General features: G+C 39.2%; 1 pseudogene; it reads left to right on the top strand.

Moving 5' to 3' along the window:
• The first annotated feature begins 391 nt into the window (after positions 1-391).
• Positions 392-5,172, top strand: LOC119346033 (annotated as a pseudogene).
• The last annotated feature ends 295 nt before the right edge of the window (positions 5,173-5,467 follow it).

The raw sequence follows: 5,467 nt of genomic DNA, 5'->3' as shown, positions 1-5,467 counted from the left end.
GTTATAACCTAAAAACTGATATCATGTATGTTGTTGGTATTGCACAATGTATTGCTCACGTGCAAAGGCACATATATATGATGTACAAGAGGTGGGTCACGACCTCAGCTATACAAGGAACTAGAAGGTAGGCCCAATACACAGATATGCATAACACATATACTCAACAGAAATATCTTCACAACAAGATTTCCTGTGGATGATGCATGATTGCTGAAGACTTTGTTCAAGTAATTAAATTGACCTTATGTGCCAAGTTGTACTCCTAGACTTGTATTCCTTGCAAGTCCTTGCGTCTATAATTAGTACCTATGAAGCTAGCGAAAGATCGATAAAAGGAAAGCCTGCAGAACTGCAAAACCACTCACCACTTCTCTCCCAAAGTCTAGCTATGGGTAGCTGCTTGCCATGGGGATTATTGTCTTCGATATTAGTACTATTTTTGTCGTTACAGTTCATGCTTCACTTGTCCTCTGGTTGCTTCGTGGAGGAGAGGGCTGCACTAATGGATATTCAGTCCTCCCTTATGAGAGCGCGCTCCTTGGGCGTGACTAATTCATGGGGGGAGGATGGTGATGACTGCTGCTCGTGGGAGCGTGTGAAATGCAACAATACAACACAACGAGTGTCTCATCTCGATCTTTCGTACATATTTGTGACTAGTTCACACGATCATTGGTATTTAAACTCAACAGTGTTTTCTGCATTACATGAGTTTGAATACCTTGATCTATCAAACAATTATCCCTGTTCGCTAGCCTTGGAAGGTACGTATGTGTGCTCCAAATTCTCTTTTTATAGAACAATATGTATGTGCAATGACTTCTTATTCTCATTGATATACAAACAAAAACACCTGCATGATTAGTTGTACTATCCAAGCTTCGATATCTTGACTTTAGTGCTACTACACAGGGAGGGGGTTTCCCGGAATTTCTAGGGCGCATTGTTTCACTGGAAGTTCTAGCTCTCAACGGTAACTACATGACCGGAGCTCTTCCAAGCACAGGTAGAGATTTGTGCTTATTGTAGGAATACTAAGGTAGACATCAAATTTTCATATTAATAATTCGTCTCGCATGCCTGCACATGTTGCAGCTACTGAAAATCTTAGAAACTTCCGACAATTGAACATGTCTTTCAATAGCTTCGATGGAGACCTCCCGGAATCGCTATTTGCACTTCCGTGGGCAAATTCCAATAAATTCATCCTCAGGACCACTTTCACTTGAAGTCTTGGATCTCAGTTATAATAGCCTCAACGGAACTCTTCCAATTTTTACAGGTAGATATTCTTATTTCATGTTTTATTAGTATGTGTTACCTGTAACAATTATACTACTTGCACGCATTGCAGACTTTATAAACATCAAGACCTTGAACTTGGGTGTCAACCAGTTTAGTGGATCTCTTCCTGCGTCTTTATTTGCACTTCCTCATCTTGAAATTTTAAATCTCGTATCTAATAAGTTGAGTGGAGCTCTTCCAAATGAACAAGGTATTCCTATCAGAAGAACATTTACTGCGTATATCAGAAGAAAAAAAGTGTAACCATTGATGATAACTATTGTTACATGATTTTTCTACTCCTGCAGCATTTCGAATTCTCAAGAATCTACGAGAGTTGTATTTGGCAATCAACCAGTTCAGTGGAAACATTCCAGCATTCGTGTTTTTGCTTCCACATATTCAACAATTGGATCTCTCATATAATTGCTTTGGAGGACAAATTCTGATAAATCAATCATCAAATCTTCCATCGTCATTTAAGGCTCTTCAGCTTTCCGGCAACAATTTGAGTGGTAGATTTTCTTTCATTTGGCTTAGAAACCTCACAAATCTAGAAGTGATAGACCTTTCAGGCAATTCTAACCTAGTTGTTGACGGGCATATTCCTGGATGGATTCCTTCGTTCCAATTGAAAGTGCTATTGCTCTCTGGTTGTGACCTTGACAAGAACATTATTGCAGAACCACATTTTTTACGCACACAACGTCATTTAGAGATGCTTGATTTATCCAACAATAACTTGTCCGGTAGCATGCCGAGTTGGCTGTTTACAAAGGAATCAACACTTCAGTATCTAAATCTTGGAAATAACTCACTAACTGGATCGATGGACCCAAGGCATACCCAACCTTATCTGTCCACTATCGACATACACATGAACCAAGTCACAGGACAACTGCCAGACAACATTGGCTCATTGTTTCCAAGATTGTCTGTTCTTAATATTTCTAGTAACAACATCGATGGGAACATACCAAAGTCGCTGTGCGAGAACATTTACATGCAATCTTTGGACATGTCGAACAACAAACTTTCTGGGGGAAGTTCCAGCTTGTATGGGAGTCATACAACTTGCGTTTGATGTGTAGTTTGGTTCTAAAACTTGCAAAATATGGAATTGTGATCATATAACTTGTTTGCACATTCAAATACGATGCTTCCTCTCATATCTGGACGTATGGCCTGCACATGTGGCCTATCAGCATGGCGTAGGCCCACCTGTGGCGGCTGGAAGCATTTTTTTTCCAGATAACTCCCTTGCATTTTATTTACTCACGTACAAAATCAGTCAAATAAAATGAAAAAAAGACACCGCAGTGTGGATCAAACGAATGATCCCCTACTAAACGACTAGCATGGATAGCCACCAGACTAATCATGACTCTTGTTAAACTTTCACAACTATACATGATATGTCCTTTGAAGACCATACAAAATAATATCTAAATCTGAATGGAAGATTGTGAGCCCCATGGTTCAAACCTTTGTGTCCTGCTGGTGGCTGGCTGCATGTGCATGGGCTAACCATCCGACCATGATGACACTTGTTACTATAAAGGGACCCAAATCTTTGTTGTCTAATTTTTTTTTCTTTTACTTATGTAAGAAAACAACATATGTTTTTTTAAAAAAATTAACAATTTATATTCTCATGTATTTTGTTTTTTCTTTATGTTGCCTTTGCATTTTACATTGTTCACAATTAGCTGAAGACAGACTAGATTTTTGTTTCTTAGAGATAAATATAGATAGAAGTGTTTTGTGTTGTATAGTTTCAAGTTTATGAGCCCCAAGTCCAGCCAGCTATATATAAATTTTCTTTTGTGGGAAAGCTATATTTAAAAGTTAGGTACTGTGTGCAAATTTGTAGTCTTAGCCACCCTTTTATTATCTACTAGGGATACTGCCAGCTCAACCTAAATATAGTAAGTAATCTTAAGCTACATCACGATGAAAAGTTTCACTATTCCACAGAAAATTTAGAAAAAACATAATTTAGTTTTGGATAGACATGACATAAGAACTGACAACATAAAAATAAAATTTGCAAGGTCTGACAGCATAAATGTTGTTTGTCCATTTAAAACATGAAGTGTGATAGGTTATCCCACTCACACGCGACCTTCATTCAGAAGGTAACAGGTTCGAACCATGGTGCTCGTGTCTTCCGTTTAGATTTAAAATTTAGTATAATTTGTACAGTCCGTATTTATAGGATATATAGTTGTTTTTGTAAATACTAAGCGTCTAGCCAGCTTTGTCTGGTGGTAATGTATGTGAGTAACTGGGCTGCAGATTGTGGGATCAAATCCCTATTGTTGCAGTTTTAAATTTTATTTGAGGAATTTTGTGTGTAAATAAATAAAATGAAAGGGAGTTATCTGAAAAAAAATGCTTTCGGTCATTGACAGGCGGGCCTACGCCGTGCTGGCACGCCACGTGTGCAGGCCGTACATCCTGAAATGGTAGAAAGCACCGTATTTACACAGTGAGACAAGTTACGTGACCAAAATTCCGTATTTTGCAAGTTTTAGAACCAAATTGCACATCCAGCACAAGTTCTATGACTTGCACTGATATTACCTCTTCACTAATTATCAATGGCTATCCACAATGAAGGTCTCAAACAACAGGCTTGGTGGTCTAATTTCTGGTGGGATGAATAATCTGTCCAATATGAATGAATTGTACCTGGACAGGAACAAATTTGAAGGGACAATACCATATAGTTTGTCAGGTGTTTTAAAAGTCATGGATTTGCATGATAACGAGCTGTCTGGCAATCTTGATAACTCATTATGGAATCTATCTTCTTTGGTAGTTCTGAATCTTGCTGGCAACCATATAACCGGCAAAATTCATCCACAAATCTGTGGCTTCATGGGACTTCACTTTTTAGATATATCAAGCAATAATCTTACATGGTCTGTACCAAACTGTATCTTTATACAGCTCAATTTTGTTAACCTGTCTGAGAACTCGTTTTCTGGCGATATCTCTTTTCCCTTTTTCAACACATCAAGTCTGATTTCTTTGGATATCAGACACAATCAGTTCACAGGCAACCTCCATTGGGTACGTTATCTTGACAACATTAGGCTACTTACGTTGGGCAGAAATAAGTTCGAAGGGCCCGTTAATCCAAAAGTGTGCAAACTCATGTACTTGAGGATAATTGATTTGTCCCATAACAAGCTTTCAGGTTCATTGCCAGCATGTATTGGTGATATGTCTTTCAAAGGCGACACAGACGATCAAATGTTGGAGCCAGTCTATGGAGAGATATACAATGGCTCTTCATATGACTTACGAGGCTTCACCTTTGCCTCCAAGGGGAATCTCTACACATACGGTCGAAGTTTCTTCGCTTCAATGTCTGGCATCGACCTAACTGCAAACATGTTGCATGGAGAAATTCCTTGGGAGCTAGGGAATCTAAGCCATGTCAAATCCCTTAACCTGTCATACAATTTCTTTGTTGTCCCGATCCCGATGACCTTGAGCGGCATGGAGGAGATAGAGAGCTTGGACCTCTCCCACAATGAGCTGAGTGGACCAATACCTTGGCAGCTAACTCAGTTATCAACATTGGGGGTGTTCTCTGTGGCATACAACAACTTGTCAGGATGTATACCAAACTCTGGTCAGCTAGGCTTTGGCATGGAGAGCTACCTAGGTAACACCAACCTTCACCAGATTACACAGGGGGACATGTGTGCTGCTCCCAGTCCAGATCCTGCTGCCGGGAAAGAAGTGGAAGAGGCGACCGGTGACCCAGTTCTATATGTGGTCACAGCTGCCGGCTTTGTGTTGGCGTTTTGGGCCACTATTGGATTCTCGTTTTACCATCCTTACGGAAGATCAGTAATGCTCAAGATGTAGTGCTCGAACAATTATGCAATGTAAGCACATTGAAAGTATTACAATTATGTAGTATGCACTACAGTGTTCCTATTCAAAGAAAAAAGATTGGCCTAGTTGTGTATTTTAAGTGTATGTAAGTACACATACACTGAGCTTCCTCAAAAAAAATTCTGGGTATGCAATGTAATTATATTTTGTATCAGATTCTAACTTTTTAGCACTGAGAATGTACCAGATGTACTTGAGAGAAATTAGAAATAAAGAGCGATCTTGCACTTCTCACATAAAGTCAGAAGTTAACATGTAGAATCTT

This window comes from Triticum dicoccoides, unplaced genomic scaffold (assembly GCF_002162155.2).
Source record: "Triticum dicoccoides isolate Atlit2015 ecotype Zavitan unplaced genomic scaffold, WEW_v2.0 scaffold37227, whole genome shotgun sequence".
NCBI lineage: Eukaryota > Viridiplantae > Streptophyta > Magnoliopsida > Poales > Poaceae > Triticum > Triticum dicoccoides.
The sequence above is the reverse complement of the archived record's forward strand: the minus strand, read 5'-3'. Positions and strand labels throughout refer to the sequence as shown.